The 22,607-nt window shown below is 43.9% G+C and overlaps 1 protein-coding gene across 2 annotated transcripts in view; it reads right to left on the reverse strand.

Annotated features, from left to right (window-relative positions):
* TMEM132B (transmembrane protein 132B) overlaps positions 1–22,607 on the reverse strand; it is a 363,463-nt gene that overhangs the window by 214,659 nt on the left and 126,197 nt on the right. The gene's annotated exons all lie outside the window — the stretch shown is intronic.

Genomic DNA, 22,607 nt, shown 5'->3' on the forward strand with positions numbered 1-22,607 from the left:
AGATAGATAGATAGATAGATGATAGATAGATGATAGATAGATAGATAGATAGATAGATATAGATGATAGATAGATAGATAGATAGATAGATGATAGATAGATAGATAGATGATAGATAGATGATAGATAGATAGATAGATAGATAGATAGATAGATAGATGATAGATAGATGATAGATAGATAGATAGATGATAGATGATAGATAGATAGATAGATAGATAGATAGATAGATAGATAGATAGATAGATATAGATGATAGATAGATAGATAGATAGATAGATAGATAGATGATAGATAGATAGATAGATGATAGATATAGATGATAGATAGACAGATAGATAGATAGATGATAGATGATAGATGATAGATAGATAGATAGATAGATGATAGATAGATGATAGATAGATAGATAGATAGATGATAGATAGATAGATAGAGATAGATGATAGATAGATAGATAGATAGATAGATGATAGATAGATAGATAGATAGATAGATAGATAGATAGATTTGGGGGTATTGGGTGTAAGGGGAGGGATAATACCTCTGTTGGGCGACACAGTATGCTCCTTTGGGGTAGTTTATCCACCTTTGGTCCCCACCCTTCACTTCCCACACATTCCTAGAAAATGTCAGCATGAGTCAGTGGCCACCCCCCAGGAAACAACTTTGACTGACCAACTAAACCAGATGAGGGAAGCCAATGGGTCTCAAACCCTCGGTGAGTTGGGGACTTCCCCTGCGGGTGAATTGAGCAGACGAAACCAATACTGGGTCCAACGGTCAAGAAGGCAGTTTCTGCAAATGCTGTAGAGGGAAGTGAGGGGCAGATGAGAACCCGGGAAAGTAGCCCATTTAGGAGATGGAAAGACCTGGTCCTAAACCTCTGCTGCCTTGCAGGATATCATCAGGAGAAGAAAAGGCTCAGGAGAAAACGGAGTAATCTCTACACAAATCTGGAGTGGAGTCCCTAAGACGACTGGATGGCACCTTGTAAGCCTCCTTCTGGCAACTCCTGCAGGCACGCTCTACTTTCCCTTGGACCACATCAGCCAAGCCAAGAAGGGGGTCTTGTTGTCTGGGTAGTCCAGGACCTCCAGACACTGCCCAGACCTGTGTCCCAAGGAGGTCACTTCAGTGCTGATAACACAACGGTTTGACTTCACCCTCGGAGGCACGTTACATTGTCTCTCAAGACAGACGAATGCCAACAACAGACCCGCTTTCATCTTTTTTATGAAATAATGGGAGAGAGGTATTTTTAGAAAAGAAGGAAGGAAGTGCTCCAAAAGTTCATCCAAAATCTGGCCTTCAGTACCTTCAGCACTTTAGATCTGAACCTTCCCGCTGGGGCTGCAGAGAACAAATCTTTGCCCTCCTTTACATGGCAGCCCTCCAGATATTTGCAAAGTGTAGAAATTACCAAGCTAGGCACTCTTCTGCACGGCACAGCAAAACTACAGGCCATAATCATCCCAAAAAGCTGAGGCCCAGGTTTTCCCCATCCAGTTAAGCAGGTGAGCTATGTCTTACCAGAGCGGGGTGAAATTGCAACAGTGGAAGCGGCAGCTTCAGATGGCAGTATAAAATAGAAATGCAGATTGTTCCGCCTCGGATTTATTACACTTTTAACATCTAAATCAGGAGGATTCTGTCCTATAGATTGAGACGGATCTGAAGTAATTTAATGGGAAGTTGGTCGTTGAAACACATAATCACATTTCTAGAACAATGTAATTACACTGAGTGTAATGTGATTTCCTGCCAGCGAGTTTTAAAAAGTGCGGCATCCACCATATCCTTTGCTCTTGCATCGAACATGACAACCCCAGCAAAATTAGCTCTAGGAAGCCCAATGCAGCATTCAATTAAAGAAAGAGACATTAGGACTTCAGGAGAGGCAGGGTAAAATGGGCGACATATCAGAAAACACTTCGGCTGTGTGCTGACAATGCAGCGGCATTCGCAACAAGAGAAGGAGCCAAGAAATTATGGCTGAGATATTTTATACATTTAAGGGTGATCAGTCAAGGGCTAGCATTAAGCCTTTGCACCAAAGGCATTGCTATGACCTTCAGTCATTCTGCATCAGGGGTAGGCAACCAAAGGCCCATAAGCCACAAGCGGCCCACGGGGGTCATTTAGCCGGCCCACAAGCCGCCCCTGAACTGAGTCACCCACTCAGCGAGTCCCCGCGCACAGCACTAAACTAAAAAAAAAAACTCCTTAATAAATTTTCCACTTTAACAATCCAATCAAACGATATTAAATATTCCAAATTGTACATATTATTAAATAATCAAACAGTCCAAATATTACGCCAAATTATTTTTAAAAATTGGAGGTATCTTCCCATGTTCTGAGGTTGGGGGGCTCTGATCATCTCATACTTCTACTGCTTTCATAATTTTCACGATAGTTCCCGTAAATCATTCCGATGTTAATCCTCATTACTTTTCACAGCCTCTGTGTTTATCAAACTGGCGCAGCACGGCACGACTCACTTCCGTGGTGCCAGAAATCACGTCTGCGCATGCTCAGACGCCGAAAATTACATCTGTGCAGATGCAGACGCCAGAAATTGCGGCTGCGCACACTCATGCGCTCACGTGATCCAGCCCACAGAGGGATCTCCGCTGGAGTGAACCGGCCCAGGAGAGGTAAATCTTGCTGACTCCTGTTCTGCATGGTGCAAACAAAGCGTCATCTCCAATCAACTGAGTGCAAAGAAAATGCTATCTTCTACCATTACTCAGCAAGATTAAAACAAACTCCCTCTGGCAGCAGCAAAGCAAAATCCCACAATTTAGAAATCAATATAATTAAAACCCTTCTGACCCAACAGAAAACCTTGAAAATGATTCCCAACAGCCATCAAAATCTGAGATTTAGGAGGTCACCAGGAAAGAAAAGTAAACCTGAAAAGAGGGTCCTATGAAGATTATGCCCCATCTGTAGGTTAAGAACATGTAAGGAGTCTCTCTCTATCAAACCAAAGGACCACCCATTCAAGCATTCTGTTTCCCACAGTGGTTAACCAAATGCCTAGAGGAGCTCACGAACAGAACACCAGCACAAAGACTCTCCCTTGCTGTTGCTTTCCAGTGACTGGCATTCAGAGCTGCTTCAGAGCTATAACTTCCAAAGTGGTTCATCAATCACCCTTCCCAGAGATCTCTGGAAAATTTGGCTCTGAGGGAAACAGGGGTCTCCTAACCAGGGCTTTTTTCAGCAGGAACCTGCCAGAACTCAGTTCCGGCACCGATCAGGTGGGCACCATTGCCATTATAGAGGAATAAGGGAGGCATTCATGGCGAGTTCCAGCACCTCCTTTTCTAGAAAAACAGCACCGATCCCAACAACTCCAGCACCCTTAACAAACTAAAGCTCCCAAGATTCTTCAGGGGGACAGCCATGACTGCGTAAATTGGTATGATACATGTTATGTACTGAAGTTCTCACCCTGGGCCAGCAGAGGGATACTGTAGATAGTTCAGGTCCACATATGCAAATAAGGGATCGAAAGTGATGTTCAGTGATTGGATAGTTACAGAAAGTTGTTACAGTTACGTTGTGCTCTATATAAGCAGGCTGGCTGAACCCTTCAGTTCAGTTCTGTTCTGGCCTCTGAATAAACAAGAGCTGTTTAGAGAATCGCTGTGTCGTCTGATATGTTCACCCACAACTTAACATACAGATTTAAATATATAGTACGGATGTCGCCTGAAAGAGGAGGAGCTTGTGAATGGAAGGAGATGGAGAGGATAGGCCCAAAGGGTACTCCTGATCTTCCAGGCTCTGTCAGGCAATGAGGCAGCAGTTGAGTCAGCACTGCCTTTTTTATTCATTTTAATTGGAATAGAGCTGTAATCGGCTTTCTGAATAATTTCAGTGTCTCATGAAGCTAAGCATGTCAGAAACTTAAAGCGGTTTTGCAGGTAATCCGCCTGCAGAACAAACCCACCAAATTCATCTGTCAAATCATTTCCCTGCCTATGAGTTCATTCATATCTCCTGCAGAATGCAAGTGGTCTCAGGCGACACATATCACTATGCTTTCGTTAGAAGGCAGAAAGTGATGAGGTGAGATGGGGGGCAAAAGGGGACAGTGAAATACAGTCAAGCCAGGTGTCCCCCATCTTATATTTGTGCATCTGGTTCTTCCAGCCTATGTGTAGAACCTTACAATTGTCCCTATTGAAATTCATATTGTTAGTCTAGGCCCAGTTCTCCAATCTGTCAAGATAATCTTGAATCTCAATTCTGTCTTCTGTGGCATTAGCTACCCCTCGCAGTTCAGTATCACCTGCAAATTGGATGAACATCCCCTCAATTCCTTCATCCGAGATGTTTATAAAACCCTTGAACAACAACAGGCCCAGAAGACAACCCTGCAACACCCCACTTGTCCCCTTTTCCCACAAAGATGAGGAACTAATAATAATAATAATAATAATAATAATAATAATAATAATAATAATTTTATTATTTATACCCTGCCTGTTAAGTTGTGGGCGAACATGTCAGACGACACAGCGATTCTTCCAAAGCAGCTCTTTATTTGTAAGCTGGAACAGAACTGAACTGAGGAGCTCAGCCAGCCTGCTTATATAGAGCTCCACTAGAATGCAACAGTAACCATTTTCTGTAACTAGCCAATCACTGAACGTCACTTTCGATCCTTCATTTGCCTACAAACTATCCAATCACTGAACGTCACTTTCGATCCTTCATTTGCATAACTATCTACAGTATCCCCCTGCTGGCCCAGGGTGAGAACTTCAGTACATAACACTGCCCATCTGACTTAGTTGCCCCAGCCACTCTGGGTGGTTCTTTAGTAAGCACTTTTTGTGTTTGGTCAGTGAACCAGAGACAAATTCACCCAAGAGTTACCTCGTTCAACCCACATTTTATCAGCTTCTCCGCTAGAATATAATGGGGGACTTTGTCAAAAGCCTTACTGAAATCAAGATACACTACATCCACAGCATTCCTCTGATTCACCAAGCTTGTAACTCTATTTTTTAAAAAATCAGATTTGTCTGGAATGATTTGTTTTTTTAGAAATCCATGCTGGGTGTTAGTAATCACATCATCCTTTCCTAAGTGCTCATAAACTGACCATTTAATTATCGACATCAAGCTGGCAGGTCAGTAGTTACCTGGGTCTTCTTTTTCCCCTTTTTGAAGATGGGGACCATATTGGAGGTGCCAGGGATTGGACCTGGGACCTTCTGCCCACAAAACAAGTCCACAGAGCTATGGCCCTTCCCCAGCCCACTAAGCAACTAAGAAGGAGTCTTGCTCACCTCCCTTGCACCTGGTCATCCCAGGAATCTTCCCCTTTGTCAGTCCAGACCTGAAAAACCCTCTCTCTCTCTCTCTCTCTCTCTGATACATCATTAATCTCAACTTGGTAATCAGAAGCTGCAGAGTGAGAACAAAAGAGGTGTCATCCATCAAACAGAAGGCATCAGATATTTTGATCTTGGATCATTCCTCCTGATACACAACAACTGACGTTTAGGTGAGTGAGGGCTCTGCAAGAGCATGGCAGTGGTGAATCGCTGTGTCGTGTTAGAGAAGCAGTGAATGGGCCAGTGGCAATAAGGCAAAGGTGGAACAGTCTGGGGGCCACATTCCCTTCTAGGCTCCGTTTCAGAGGCCACAGCCTGGGTTGGGCAGGGCCAGAGGCAAAAGAATTTTACACCTTTGTACAGAAGGCTGGTTTCTACACATACAGACACACTATTCTGCATCCAGCACTCAAGAGGCATTTCAGCTAAGTTTTACTCAAGAGTATCATAGCTTCCAAGTGCACCGGGGGAAAAAGACATCCCCTTTTTCCGCACAGGATCTTGTGCACAGCCTTGCCCTACCCAGAAGCATTTCTTGCGTGGGAACACATCAGTGCGCAACAGTCAGAACTCACATATGCACACAGCTTTTACCTGAAGCCCAGGTTAAAGCACTGCTTCCCAGTTTTCTATCAATGCAACTCTTTTGCAGGAAGACGCCAACTTCCCCACCCAAAAAGGACTATTGTGATTTCCTCTCTGTGCTCCTATTATTCAGCTGCAAGAATTCCTCTTAAACCAAGAGCAGCATGGAAGTGGAGGGGAGGAAATCACCTCAATAGAATATTTACAATGTGAACAGAAAAGCACAGTGGGAGGAATCAGTTTAAATAGTCCTTCAGTCAACTGCTTGTTAACTCATTTTAGAAACTGTGTGTGTGTGTGTGTGTGTGTGTGTGTGTGTGTGTGTGTACAGACACATACATGCATACGTGCACACACACTTTTTAACCTGCTGCTAAAAAAGTGCTCAGAGCCCTGTTGGATGCCACACTTTTGGCAAGTCCACACAATGTAATAAGTGAACAAGCTGCATGTAAAATGTTGGAAGGCCACCTTGATGGAATGCACAACAGAGACAAGCTGCCTTGGTGCACCTTGCTGAAAAGGTTGAAACTTCACCTTCAAATCAGATTACTCCCAACCAAGACAGATTGCATCATCAGGTGGGAGTAAATGGAAAACAACAATGCAAGTTCTTGGGTTTCATTTTTATTTTATTATTCCTGCCCTCCCAGGGACAACAACATCCTGACAAGGGGGGAAGCCAACCTGGCCACACAACTCCATCTGCTCCAACGCTTGCTTTCTGTTAAGTTGTGGGTGAACATATCAGACGACACAGCGATTCTTCAAACAACTCTTGTTTATTCACAGGCCAGAACAGAACTGGGCTGAAGGGTTCAGCCAGCCTGCTTATATAGTGCTCCACTACAACGCAACAGTAATGACTTTCTGTAACTAACCAATCACTGAACGTCACTTTCAATCCCTTATTTGCATATGTGGACCTGAGTGAAAACTATCTACAGTATCCCCCTGCTGGCCCAGGGTGAGAACTTCAGTATATAACACTTTCCTCTGCCCTCATCTTTCCATTTTTCCTTTTGCAATGTGCTTATGAGATTTCAAACCTGCAAGCAGGGTCTGTATTATATTTGAATATCTGCCCAGTGCTTAAAATTTAGGTGCTTTGTAGGTGTTTAGCGGGTGGCGCTGTGGGTAAAAGCCTCAGCGCCTAGGGCTTGCCGATCGAAAGGTCGGCGGTTCGAATCCCTGCGGCGGGGTGCGCTCCCGTTGTTCGGTCCCAGCGCCTGCCAACCTAGCAGTTTGAAAGCACTCCCGGGTGCAAGTAGATAAATAGGGACCGCTTACTAGCGGGAAGGTAAACGGCGTTTCCGTGTGCGGCTCTGGCTCGCCAGATGCAGCTTGTCACGCTGGCCACGTGACCCAGAAGTGTCTGCGGACAGCGCTGGCCCCCGGCCTCTTGAGTGAGATGGGCGCACAACCCTAGAGTCTGTCAAGACTGGCCCATACGGGCAGGGGTACCTTTACCTTTACCTTAGGTGTTTAGTAATAAATACTATTAATTTTAAGCTCACATGCCACTGCATCAGAAACATCTTTAACACTGCAGTTGTGTTTAGAATGGCAGCATGGAGACCTCTAGATGTTCTTTAGAAACAATTAGGGTACCTCCTCCCCCATCTCACATGCAAACACACACAAAATCCAAGCCTGTACAACAAGGAACACTTTACACATAACCTCAGCTCCCAAATGATTGCACATTATCTTCGATTGATTTCCTTAGGCACGCCACAGTGTTTAGCTCCTGGTCTCTAAGTCACTGGCTGCCATCTCTTATCTCAGAGCTCTATTGTTAAGCTAAACTAATCTATGCCTCCAAGCTCTTAAAGAAGTTTTATCTCAGCAATCCTAAATGCAAGAGATGGCTTACAGCGTTGCTCAATATAACCATTCCACTTCTCTTTCCTGCACCACAGGTATGCCTTGGAGCTGTCTTTGGACCTGTCACATTGACAGCAAGCCTGACTTTTTCTCCCGTTCGAGGCCTGAGCCCATGACACAGCCGCTACCCTAGGCTGGGCTTGACCAACAAGGATAGCATCTCCCAACCTGGTGGATTTGACCTCTGTCCTATTTTGCACTTTACGGTAAGGAGTTATGCATGGCCACATTCTAAAAAGACAGAAGAACTGACCAACAACAGGAAAGAAACATCTAGGGACCTGCTGGAACACTTGAGTCATAGACAGCACATGTGAAAGATTTCAGAGGGGTAGACATGCAACAGACACTTTCTTTACCTAGTCTTTTGATTCTATCCCACCTTTTCCCCCAGATCAGGACAGAAAAGCAGATTACAGAAATTAAAACAACACAGATAAATGTGCTGAAAAATATAGAAAAGATAATCATTAAAAAGTCTAATAGATTCAAAACAATAAAGACAGCAAATCTGTTTCAAAATCAGATAATAATAAAAATTACTGCGCTATTAAAGCCCTTTCCTGGGTGGTGGGGGGGGGGGAACAGTCAGTTCCCAAAGGTCTGTCAGAATAAAACAAGTCTTCACCTGCCATGGGAAGGACAACAAGGAGGGAGCCAGTCTAACTTCTCTAAGAAGGGATTTCCCAAGTCTGGGAGCAGCCACCAAGAAGACCCTTTCCTGCATCCCCACCTGAGAGGGTGGCAGGACTGAGAGAAGGGCCTCTCCCAAGGATTTCAGAGCCTAGCCAGGTTTATACGGGAGAAGATGGTCTTTCAGATAGCCTGGGTCTAAGGCCATCCCTAAGGAAAAAACGAAGAGGTAGGTGTTATATACTGAAGTTCTCATCCTGGGCCAGCAGGGGGATACTGTAGATAGTTTTCAGTCAGGTCCACATATGCAAATAAGGGATTGAAAGTGACATTCAGTGGTTGGATAGTTACAGAAAATGGTTACGGTTGCGTTCTAGTGGAGCTCTATATAAGCAGACTGGCTGAACCCTTCAGTTCAGTTCTGTTCTGGCCTGTGAATAAACAAGAGCTGTTTGAAGAATCGCTGTGTCGTCTGATATGTTCACTCACAACTTAACAGTAGGGACAGGGCCGGATTTAGGTTTGATGAAGCCCTAAGCTACTGAAGGTAATGGGGCCCTTTATACGTCCAGCTGTCGTTTGTCAACAACAAATTGTCGCTGTTTTTTGTGTTGAATATATGCTATATGGTAATTTATGGACCTAATAGGTATCTAAAGCCATTTGCACATGCAGAATGTAGGCACCATATATAGAGAAATGAGCAAACCAGTGATATTTTAGGGAGCAGGCTAGCAGGCGGGGCCCATTACTTACATCATAGGAGCCTACACAACACAAAACACTGTTGCTGTTTGTAGGTTCTATTTTATTTGTTTTTTATCTTATATTTTGGAAATGTACATCCAGTTTCTTTTTCCTTTTTAAAAAAATTGGGCCCCCAAGAGAGTGAGGCACTAAGCTATAGCTTGTTTAGCTTATACAGTGGTACCTTGGGTTACATACGCTTCAGGTTACATATGCTTCAGGTTACAGACTCCGCTAACCCAGAAATAGTGCTTCAGGTTAAGAACTTTGCTTCAGGATGAGAACAGAAATCATGCTCCGGCGGCACAGCAGCAGGAGGTCCCATTAGCTAAAGTGGTGCTTCAGGTTAAGAACAGTTTCAGGTTAAGTACGGACCTCTGGAATGAATTAAGTACTTAACCTGAGGTAACACTGTACGTAAATCCGGCACTGGGTGGGGAGACAAAAAGCAGTAGAAAAATTAACCAAGAGGTTTGCTTGGGATGCATGTGTGAATTCTCTTGGACTGCGCAAGTGCTCTTATAGGCTATGAGCTAGAGAGTGTCTGATTAATTGATTTGATTTATTATATTGCTATACACTTTTCATTCAAATGAATCCCAAAGCATAGAACATAACAGGACATTGCAAATACTGCTAGGTACGCTTGCACAGGATTGTAGCTTGAGCCACTTTACCATCAACGACCCTTAATTAGCTATCTGAGCTTAGAACTCATCCAAAACAAAAGTCTCTTTGACTGCGGCGAGGCTGCTTTGGGCATGTCATCCGCATGCTGACAATAGTCTTGCTAACCTCAATTTATCAAGAAGCTTCAAAAGCTTCACGTTATTGTGACATCATCTTATTTTTAAAAAACTATACCTTTCTAACGAGGTTGAGTCACCATTATCGAACTCTCGTTTCCTGACAGTAAATAGCTGTGTGTCATCTAAATGACTTCAAAAGGAGGTGGCCTAAATATTCACCCAGATACATTTGCCTCCAGAAATGAATTTGGTGACTTTTTAAATGCCTTGTCTATATATTTTTGTATTTTCTAGGTAAGCCACTTAGAAGCATTTTTAATGGAACAGGGCATTAGTACTTTAAAAAGAAAAGAATTAAAACTCTTGACTCTTTTGGCTACTCACAGAACCGCATAAATCTGGTAGAAAAGATGGAAATTCAATAAAGTGGAGCATATCATTGCAATCTTACTGCTCAGTTATGCTGCAAGATCAAACTGACTTTGCTACATTTCTCAACTTTATGCAGCCCTGAAGTTCAGCCTAGGGAAAGAGCACGCCAGTGAGTAAGTCAGAGTTCTTTTTGTTGCATTAAGGCAGCTGTCTAGTTCAGCCTGATGCCCACCAGGTGTGTGGGGCAACCCCCATCAGCCCCAGCCAATCATCATCATCATCATCTGTATACCCTGCCTTTTTCCTGACTCTGGTTTCTCTTCAGATCATATAAATCTTTCGCCTTTTAATAATAATAATTTATTTATACCCCACCCATCTGGCTGAGTTTCCCCAGCCACTCTGGGCGGCTCCCAATCAAATGTTAAAAACAGTACAGCTTTAAATATTAAAAACTTCCCTGAACAGGGCTGACTTCAGATGTCTTTTAAAGATAGGATAGCTGCTTATTTCCTTCACATCTGAAGGGAGGGCGTTCCACAATTAAACACTGACAGAAATAAAACTCGTGTGTGTGTGTAATAACTCTGGGTGGCTTCCAACAAAATATTAAAATACAATAACCTATTAAATAGCTTCCCTAAACAGGGCTGCCTTCAGATGTCTTCTAAAAGTCTGGTAGTTGTTTTTCTCTGTGACATCTGCTGGAAGGACGTTCCACAGGGCAGGTGCCACTACCGAGAAGGTCCTCTGCCTGGTTCCCTGTAACTTGGTTTCTCGTAGTGAGGGAACTGCCAGAAGGCCCTCAATGCTGGACCTCAGTGTCCGGGCAGAACAATGGGGGTGGAGACGCTCCTTCAGGTATACTGGACCAAGGCTGTTTAGAGCTTTAAAGGTCAGCACCAACACTTTGAATTGCGCTTGGAAACGTACTGGGAGCCAGTGTAGGTCTTTCAAGACCGGCGTTATGTGGTCTCGGTGGCCGCTCCCAGTCACCAGTCTAGCTGCCGCATTCTGGATTAGTTGTAGTTTCCAGGTCACCTTTAAAGGTAGCCCCACATAGAGCGTGTTGCAGTAGTCCAAGTGAGAGATAACCAGAGCATGCACCACTCTGGCAAGACAGTCTGCGGGCAGATAGGGAGCTGATAAACAGCTGCCCTGGACACAGAATTGACCTGCACCTACATGGACAGCTGTGAGTCCAGAATGACTCCCAGGCTGCGCACCTGTTCCTTCATAGGCACAGTTACCCCATTCAGGACCAGGGAGTCCTCCACACCTGCCCACACACACCCCCACACACCTGCGCGTGCACACCCATAGCTACGGCACTGTAAATACAATCCAATGTATTTTCACTATCCCTGGCAAGCGTATCCAGGACTGCAGCCCGAAAGATTCATCCACTAATGAGAAAAGAGGAAGAAACAGCCAATCAGGGACATGTCGGTGAGATTTATAGTCTAAGGACCACGGCTGTGATGTTGTCAGCATCTCCCGGGGGGACAATGTCGACGTGGCATCCTTCCCCTCATACCTGGTGGTCTTAATGTATCATGGCAGCCTTGAATTCTCAGCCCTCCATCAAGATAGCGAGAGATAGTCTCTGGAGGGAGGTGGAAATATCTGCCGCATCTCCCTAGCCGCACACTATAGCAAGTTTCCATGACAGATTGTGTCCGTTGCTTAGTCTCGCCGGTCCAGTGTCAGTCATGCTCAATAAGAGCGTGGAAATTGGATTTGTCAACCGGTGATCCCTCAGTGATCAATAATTACCTGCAATTAAGCTCCAGTTTAAGTGCTGCGACGAGGAGGAGGAGGGCATGTCTGGCATGAGGAACGGAGAATGGAACAGATTCAACATGTGAGAGTCTTGTGCTTTTGAAAATAACTAGATTTGTAAATGGGGGATGGACAAATCTGTGCCTCTCCCAGTCAAGAAACGACAAGAAGAAGTCCTTCTGGGAGTCAGTGTAGTGCAGTGGTCAGAGTGCAGGACTAGGACCTGGGAGACCAGGGTTCAAATCGCCACTCAACCATGAAGCTCACTGGGTGACCTTGGGCCAGTCACTGCCTCTCAGCCAAAATAGTAGCCAACAGCACAATCCTAAATTTATTTACAGTGGTACCTCGGGTTAAGAACTTAATTCGTTCTGGAGATCCGTTCTTAACCTGAAGCTGTTCTTAACCTGAAGCACTACTTTAGCTAATGGGACCTCATACTGCCGCCGCACCGCCGGAGCATGATTTCTGCTCTCATCCTGAAGCAAAGTTCTTAACCCGAGATATTATTTCTGGGTTAGCAGAGTCTGTAACCTGAAGCGTCTGTAACCTGAAGCGTCTGTAACCCGAGGTACCACTGTAATCAGAAGTGAGTACTTAGGATTGTAGCTGTACAGTGACAACTTATTCATATCTATCTACTCAGAAGTAGACCCCATGGAGTTAAATGGAGCTTACTCCTGGGTAGGGGTGAACATATTTATTTTTAAGTAAATTTTGCATTCTGCCCTTTTTCCACACTCAGGGTTGTCTCCAACTAAGTGCTACTTAAAGTAGATCCATTGAAATTGATAAATCTATCTTAAGTCATGCCCAGTGCTTTTTTTTCATGTAAAATGGGTGCTGGTACTCAAGGTGAAGTTGTTACAGTATGTGCCACACTTTTTAACAACAAAAAAGAAGTGCCGGTACTGTGTACCCTTGAGTGCCCCCTGGAAGAAGAAGAAAACACTGGTCATGTCCACCACAGAGTAGACCCAGTGAAGTTAATGAATTTGCAGGGGGTGAACTAGATGGCCCTCGTGGTCATCTAGTCCCTTCTAATTCCATGATTCTATGAATGCAGGCCCAATAATTTCAATAGGTCTACTCTGAGTAAGACTAGCATGGGATACAACCCTAAGCTGCAATTTGCACTTAAGTAAGATTTAATTTTATCAGAATATACATGTTTAAATTTGACTACTTCATTTTTTTCACACTTCTGTCCTAAAATGTGCACTTTTTTTTTACACAAGCCTGGTTTATGCAAAGTTTGGAGGGTGAAATCTGAAAAATTACATTCCGATATATGTAGCAGTCTAAGATATGTGAAACAGGGCCCATTAAATTCTGCACCACCCTCAGTCCCAACTGAATGAACATTATTGCAGCCTGTCTGTCTTCTGCCCTGTGTAAAACATTCAAACACTTATTCCACTCCCATATTCCACACACGCACCTCAGAAACGTTTGCTTTATTCTGTGGCAAAATCTGCTTTCCTCGTTGCACATTGTAAAACATAAAAAGGCATTTCAATTAATTAAACATATTAATGTGTAGGAAGAAATCCCTGAGGGTGTTAAGTAGTTGCCAGTGCACTCTCTCTCTCTCTCTCAAACACACACACACACACACACACACACACACACAAATATTTCTGCATCAGCTGTGCCCTTCATTGTCTTCTCCCTGCATTTCTTGTTGAAGAGGCAAATTCAACAATCTCACTCAAAGCCTATTATAAAAACAGCCTTCCGTGCTCAATAATGTCTCTTTAAATAATAAAAAGGCTCTACAGTGTGTGTAAACTTACCTATGGGCTATATTGTAAATCCGTATGCAAACAGAAATGAGATACTGAAACCGAAGCAGAGAAAGAAGAATCTGAACAAGGAAGGGTTTGACGCTGAGCAAAAAGGCTTCTGTTTCCTTGCCGGAAAAGTTTTATGGCCTTCGGCTATTGTCAGGGGCACGGGGCAAACTTTTGAGGATGGGGCATGGAAAGCAATATCATGGAAGGGGTGTCTCTAGCTATCCCACCTCTGGGCCTTCAGAACTCTTGCAAGTTGCTGCAGGAAAGGGATTACAGTGGTACCTTGGGTTACATACGCTTCAGGTTACATACGCTTCAGGTTACACACTCCACTAAGCCAAAAATAGTGCTTCAGGTTAAGAACTTTGCTTCAGGATAAGAACAGAAATTGGGCTCCGGCAGCGCGGCAGCAGCAGGAGGCCCCCATTAGCTAAAGTAGTGCTTCAGGTTAAGAACAGTTTCAGGCAGTGGCGTAGCGTGGGGGGTGCAGGGGGGGCCGGCCACACCAGGCGCAACATCTGGGGGGGCGCTCACACTCGCAGCTCTCTGCCCCTACGTGGCTCGCTCACTCTCCACGGGTTAAAGGTAAAGGTAAAGGTACCCCTGCCCGTACGGGCCAGTCTTGCCAGACTCTAGGGTTGTGCGCCCATGTCACTCAAGAGGCCGGGGGGCCAGCGCTGTCCGCAGACACTTCCAGGTCACGTGGCCAGCGTGACAAGCTGCATCTGGCGAGCCAGCGCAGCACACGGGACGCCGTTTACCTTCCCGCTAGTAAGCGGTCCCTATTTATCTACTTGCACCCGGGGGTGCTTTCGAACTGCTAGGTTGGCAGGCGCTGGGACCGAGCAACGGGAGCGCACCCCACCGCGGGGATTCGAATCACCGACCTTTCGATCAGCAAGTCCTAGGCGCTGAGGCTTTAACCCACAGCGCCACCCGCGTCCCTTTCTCCACGGGTTAGGGGGCGCAAATTACTTGCCTTGCCCCGGGTGCTGACAACCCACGCTATGCCACTGGTTTCAGGTTAAGTACAGACCTCCGAAACAAATTAAGTATTTAACCCGAGGTACCACTGTATAGACAATATCTTGGAAGCCGTGTTTCCACCTACCCTCCCTCTTCCTTTGGAGCCTTAAATGTTGCTATTGTGATGTTCTTTTAATTATATTACTGTGAAATTGTTTTTGCTCTGCTTGATGTTGAGAGGCATTCCTGTTTTCTTTGCTGCTTTGGGAATGATTCATTTTATGGGAAGGCACAGCATGCAAATAAAATTCTGAATGAATGAATGGTGACCCGGAACAAAGCTATGTCATAACGCAGGACTGTATCCAATGCTCTCCAACCACTAGCACAATCGCTCTTGCACTAGAGGGAGTGTGAGTTTTAACTTTGTGCAAGAGAGAGATCTAACACAAAAGCTGCAGCGGCAGAAACTTGTCGCACAACGGATTAAGCAATCCATCCGTCAACAAAGTGACCAGCCATCTCACACAACAACGTTCCCCTTGGCACAGCAACATTTCCCTAGCAGAACGGGTCTACGTACTGCAAAGTGACTTTAACCTAACGCTACAACTCAAAGTGTTGTTCTGAGAGGTACTGCTGGGAAAGGTCTTGTCATTATTTTAAAATTTATATAGCACCCTTCATCAGAAGATCACAGGGTGTTTTACAGTATAAAACTGTAGAAGGTGACTTGTAGAAGCAAGTTGGTAGTTCAACACACCTCAACCAGTGTGATGTATCAGCAGAGTGTATGGAGTCCCAAAGACTTCTTGCTCCCGCAGAACAGATTCTTTCAGAGTCCCCGGTTAAGGGGGGAACTCCTCTGCCGCACAGCTCAAAGCAACAAAGTGTTTATGATCTCCAGACACAAGACCAAAGCTGAACACTGCTATGAACTATATACAGATCTTCTGGTCTCTGCAGCAAAGATACAGTGGTACCTCAGGTTAAAAACTTAATTCGTTCTGGAGGTCCGTTCTTAACCTGAAACTGTTCTTAACCTGAGGTACCACTTTAACTAATGGGGCCTCCCGCGCAATTTCTGTTCTCATCCTGAAGCAAAGTTCTTAACCCGAGGTACTACTTCTGGGTTAGCGGAGTCTGTAACCTGAAGCATCTGTAGCCCGAGGTAGCACTGTACATAGACACAGAGAGAACCACTAACACTATCACCATGCTAGTTAACTCTGCTGTGTAAAACCCACAGCCTCTTCCCTAGATATTATTACTCCCGTCTCTACAATTAGCCATATTTTCTGAACCAATGGGAGGGTGAAGGACTCAGTAAGTCATACACTCAATCTCCCTCTTGTTGCCAAGGTAACCCAGTACCCCTGGCACCCAGATGTGGGAGATGTGCTCCTCAAGACACAAGACCAAGCACGCGGCAGCTAAAAAAGCCAATGCAATTCTGGGCTGCATCAATAGGAGTATAGCATCTAGATCAAGGGAAGTAATAGTGCCACTGTATTCTGCTCTTGTCAGACCTCACCTGGAGTACTGTGTCCAGTTCTGGGCACCACAGTTCAAGAAGGACACTGACAAACTGGAACGTGTCCAGAGGAGGGCAACCAAAATGGTCAAAGGCCTGGAAACGATGCCTTATGAGGAACGGCTAAGGGAGCTGGGCATGTTTAGCCTGGAGAAGAGGAGGTTAAGGGGTGATATGATAGCCATGTTCAAATATATAAAAGGATGTCACATAGAGGAGGGAGAAAGGTTGTTTTCTGCTGCTCCAGAGAAGCGGACACAGAGCAATGGATCCAAACTACAAGAAAGAAGCTTCCACCTAAACATTAGGAAGAACTTCCTGACAGTAAGAGCTGTTCGACAGTGGAATTTGCTGCCAAGGAGTGTGGTGGAGTCTCCTTCTTTGGAGGTCTTTAAGCTGAAGCTTGACAACCATATGTCAGGAGTGCTCTGATGGCGTTTCCTGCTTGGCAGGGGGTTGGACTCGATGGCCCTTGTGGTCTCTTCCAACTCTATGATTCTATGATTCTATGTGTAAGTCAACCCACCATCCACGTTACACCAACACAAACTACATAGCACAACAATAAGAACTGCTGATTAAACTGCTCAGGACTGTAATACCCGAAGGACTGCCTCTCTCCATATAAACCTACCTTGATCCTGAGATCACCTTTTGTTGACCTTCTTTGTGTGCCTCCTCCACAAGAGGTCCGGAGGGTGGCAACACGAGAACAGGCCTTTTCTGCAGTGGCTCCCCATTTGTGGAATGCTGTCCCTAGGGAGGTTTTCCCGCTACCTTCATCATACACCTTTAGGCACCAGGCCTTTTAACATGTGTTGGGGAGGGTGTTGTTATTGGTTTGTTCTTGTTTTTATTCTTGTTATGTATTTTGTGTTTTTATCTTGTGATTTTATCTTGTGAACCACCCTGAGACCTGTGGGTATAGGGTGGTAGACAAATTTAATAAACAACAACAACTACTACAGCAAAAGGCTATCGAAATGGTCAGGGAGATGGAACAACTGCCCTTTTAGGAGGAATGCTTGCAACATTTGGGGCATTTTATTTACTTTAGAAAAAGAAGACAAGTTAAAAATGGGTGTATGTAGAAGATTATGTGTGGGGTAGAGAAAGCGCTCAGAGGTACACGCCTATGAAATTAAGGTTCCTTATCCCTTGCGTACCAGAGAGCCAATGCAGTTTAGTGACTTGCTCTTTAACTTTTCAGTCCCTAGATGCCTCTGAATTACTAACTCCCATCATCCCCAGACAGTTTAGCCAATGGCCAGAGATGATGGGAGTTACAGTCCAGTGACATCTGAGAACTCAGGGTTAAAGTGTGTGGCTTTGGTGGGTAGATTAGGACCAAGGAGATCTGGATTTAAGCCACTCCTTTACCTTGCTAGTTGACCCAGGGCTAGTCATGATCTCTCTTCTTAAGCCACCTCACAGGACTTGAAGGAGAGTCAGGAGCCCCAACCTGAGGTCCTGAGAGGAAGGGTGGCATAAAATTTTAAATGGTGATATTAATATTCTTAAGAGTTTGAAAGAATTTGCATTTCAGAGGTGGGAAACCTTTTTCAGGCTGAGGCCTACATTCTGTTTTGAACAGACTTCTAGAAGGCATATTATTACAGTGGTACCTCGGGTTACATACGCTTCGGGTTACATACGCTTCGGGTTACATACGCTTCAGGTTACAGACTCCGCTAACCCAGAAATATTGCCTCAGGTTAAGAACTTTGCTTCAGGATGAGAACAGAAATTGTGCTCTGGCGGCGCAGCAGCAGCAGGAGGAGGCCCCATTAGCTAAAGTGGTGCTTCAGGTTAAGAACAGTTTCAGGTTAAGAACAGACCTCCAGAACGAATTAAGTTCTTAACCCGAGGTACCACTGTATTATTATTATTATTATTATTATTATTATTATTATTATTATTATTATTATTTTGCCCTTCATCCATAGATGGTGGGTGTGTCGAGAGGCTCAGTGGGCAAAGCATTGAATGCAAATATCACCTTTGCACTAGGCTAGTTTCTACACACACACACACACACACACACACACACACACACACACCTCTCTATATCCTCCATCTAAACAAGCAAGAGACCCAGTCCAACCAGGCAAAATCAGACAAGGAGGATGTGAAGCTGGGCTGGTGAGAGTCAGCCTGGGGAGAGGGGCTCTGACTCAGGAGGAGGTAAGGCCTGGCGACAGCCCCAGGGCCACACAGAGAGGGCAGGCGGACCCCATTTGACCCCAGGTCCTGAGGCTCTCCCACCCATGCTATCGCTAAACCAGTCTGTCGCTCTGTCTGCTCTAGACAGAAACAGAATATTATTTGAAAAGAAGAAGAAGAAAAGAGTCCAACATTCATTAGCTTCAGTAAATAAGGTCATTTTGCACAAAGTGGATCTGTGCATTTTAATTTCCTCCTCTTAAAAAAAAAAAAAGGACAAATAACCCTGGGAATAGATGTCTCATCTCCTGGCAATTTTAAACTTTTAATAAGTGTGGTTAAGCTTCGAACTGAACTAGCTGGAGAGAGAAGTTGTGTGTGTGTGTGTGTGTGTGTGTGTGTGTGTGTGAGAGAGAGAGAGAGAGAGAGAGAGAGAGAGAATGTACATGGTTTGAAATATAGAGATGGTGCGATGATGCTCCTGCAGATACTAGATTACTACTGCACATTTTATGGAGCGCCATAAAACATTTTACGATGTCTTGCAGAGACCATAAGGCAACATCCTTGTCATAAAAAACACTTTCAGACCAATTCAGATATACCGAGTAAACAGGGGGGCCATTGCTGAGCTTTGATGGAAAGTCCAAGATCAGCATCGCTCTGACTTCTCCAGAAAGGGCAGAGGTTGTGTGCTGTCTCTCTCTGTGCAGGAGACAAATATGCGGGAGATGGAGGTGGGACAATATCTAAACCAGGAGCAGCAAACTGTTTTCAGACCGAGGGCCACATTCCCTTCCAGATGACCTTCTGAGGGCCATGTGCCAGTGATAGGTGGGGTCAGGGGCACGAGTGGGTGGGGCCACCCAGCAAACTTCACAGCCAGCTGAAAATTTGAACCTGGTCTCCCAGGTCCTAGTTCAGGGGTCAGTAAACATTTTCAGCAGGGGGCCTGTCCACTGTCCCTCAGACCTTGTGGGGGGCCGGACTATTTTTTTTGGGGGGGGAGGAATGAACGAATTTCTTTTTTTATTATTAAATAAATATTTATTAAGATTTTACAAAACAAAAGATTCATCATTTCAACATGTATCGTTTCCATACATAAAGCTCATATAGAAAACACATACAACAGAAAAACAAAGATATATAACAAAAAGAAAAAGAAAAATAGGAAAAAAGAGAGAAAGAAAAAAAAAACCCACTTTCTTAAATTTATGAAGTTCCATGCCCCTCTGTCTTGACCTCCTCACATCCCCCTTTTTTGTGTTCCTCTTTATTCCAATCAAATTCAGCAAATTCAAAACCTTGTTTTAACCATACTTAATTTTATATTCTTCTAATTATTATGTCCCAATTTTCCATTATTTTAATCCATACCTCATCTTATATACTATGACATAATAATGTTCTGTTCATAGCCCCCTATCCTTTTTAACATTCTTCTTTTCATTCACATTTAACCGAGTCACACAAACCCTGTTACCTTCACTTCCCACATCATATTAACACTCAACAATTTTACAATATTTTTGTAAATAGACTTTAAACTTTTTCCAATCCTGTTCAATCAAGTCTTCTCCCTGATCACGGATTCTGCCAGTCATTTCAGCCATCTCCATGTAGTCGATCACTTGCATCTGCCATTCCTCCACGGTGGGTAGATCTTGTGTCTTCCAATACTTGGCTAGAAGTATTCTTGCTGCTGTTGTTGCATACATAAAAAGTGTTCTATCTTTCTTTGGCACCCATTGGCCAACTATGCCCAAAAGAAAGGCCTCTGGTTTCTTAGGAAAGGTAAGTTTAAATACCTTCTTCAGTTCATTATATATCATTTCCCAGTAAGCCTTGACCCTTGGGCATGTCCACCAAAGGTGAAAGAATGTTCCCTCAGCTTCTTTACATTTCCAACACTTGTTGTCAGGCAGGTGATAAATTTTTGCAAGCTTAACTGGGGTCATGTACCACCTGTAAATCATTTTCATAATATTCTCCTTTAAGGCAATGCATGCCGTAAACTTCATGCCGGTGGTCCACAACTGCTCCCAGTCAGCAAACATAATGTTATGACCTATATCCTGCGCCCATTTAATCATTGCTGATTTAACCGTTTCATCCTGCGTATTCCATTTCAACAGCAAGTTATACATCTTTGACAAAATCTTAGTTTTTGGTTCTAACAGTTCTGTTTCCAATTTTGATTTCTCCACCTGGAAGCCAATTTTTTTGTCCAAAATGTAGGCCTCTCTTATTTGATGAAGCCAATCTCGCACTTTGTCTTTTAATTTCTCAAAACTCTGCAGTTTCAATCTGTCACCTTCTTGTTCCAAAATTTCCCAATATTTTGGCCATTTGGCCTCCATATTGAGCTTTTTCTGAGACTTAGCTTCCATAGGTGACAACCACCTTGGGGTTTTGCTTTCCAGCAAATCTTTATATCTTGTCCAGACATTAAACAGAGATTTCCTGACAATATGGTTTTTAAATGCCTTATGAGCTTTAACCTTGTCATACCACAGATATGCATGCCACCCAAAAACATTATTGAAACCTTCTAAATCCAAAATGTCCGTGTTCTCAAGAAGCAGCCAGTCTTTTAACCAGCAGAATGCTGCTGATTCATAGTACAATTTAAGGTCTGGCAGGGCAAATCCACCTCTTTCTTTTACATCAGTTAAAATTTTAAACTTTATTCTGGGTTTCTTGCCCTGCCAGACAAATCTAGAAATATCTCTCTGCCACTTCTTGAAACAATCCATCTTGTCCAAAATTTGCAAAGATTGAAACAGAAATAACATTTTTGGCAACACATTCATCTTTATAGCTGCTATTCGACCCAACAAGGAAAGCTTCAAATTAGACCAAATTTCTAAGTCTTTTTTAACTTCTGACCAACATTTCTCATAATTATCTTTAAATAAATTCAAATTTTTCGCAGTCATATTTATCCCTAGGTATTTCACTTTCTTAACCACAATTAAACCTGCTTCATTCTGAAACCTGTCCTTTTCCATTGGAGTTAAATTCTTCTCTAATACTTTAGTTTTTGACTTGTTTAATCTAAATCCTGCCACTTGACCAAATTCTTTAATCAATTCCAAAGCTCTTTTCATACTAGATTCCGGCTCCTGTAGAGTCAACACTGCAGTAAAGTCCCCTCCTGAGGCCATTCCTTCCGGCCTAGTTTGTTCTATATCTTCCACTTGTGCCACAGGAATCGTGGGAACAGATGATCTGCGTAGCTGAGAGGTCAAAGTAGTTTGCACTGTTTTTGCTTTAGCTGATCTTGTCCTTCCACTCATACCCCTTCTTATCTATGCGTCAAGGTCAGTCTCACAGTCTGTCTTTCTCATGGAAATCCCCAAATCCACAGATGGAAAATTCCCCCAGTAGGTTGCCAAACTAAGTTGTTCCACTAGAGGGACACTGTATTCAAGAGTATTCAAAAATGTCGCAGTTCATAAAAGTTACAAAGTGCCCTCTAGAAATTAAACAATATCCAGTTGCAGAAAGACCTTCAGACTCCTCTTAAATCCCTTAGATTTCCACAGAGTTACTCTTTAACAAATTGGCTTGTCCCAGCAAGATGCGAGATACTAAGTGACAGTTCCTAAGCAGCCTTCAAATTCCAGCCCTGGCAGCTCAGTAACCAGAGATTCAATATTTTCCAGTCCAAAAGTTCAAAGAATAGGTAGGAAAAAGCAGGTTTTTCACCTTCTCCACCCCACAATAAATTGAGGAGAGGTCTTAAACTTAATGTGAGAGTTTGGAACTTATTAACTCCAAGTCCGGGGCTTGGGTTGTTTTAAAAGTCTTTGCTTTGATCTTACAACAAAACCCGGGAGACGGACTTCCTGGTTGCGTCTCCCGCTTGTATGCCAGATTCATGAATTTTAGCTTCTTAATCCTAATTCATCCCCCTACTCACGGGTTGAAGTTTGTAGCCGAATGGTTCCCAGGAAAAGGGTCAGCGCTCACCGACAGCAGCTTAGCGGCTTCACTCCGCAAAAAGAGCGATCGACTCACAGCACCG

Source organism: Podarcis raffonei, chromosome 16, assembly GCF_027172205.1.
Source record: "Podarcis raffonei isolate rPodRaf1 chromosome 16, rPodRaf1.pri, whole genome shotgun sequence".
Lineage (NCBI taxonomy): Eukaryota > Metazoa > Chordata > Lepidosauria > Squamata > Lacertidae > Podarcis > Podarcis raffonei.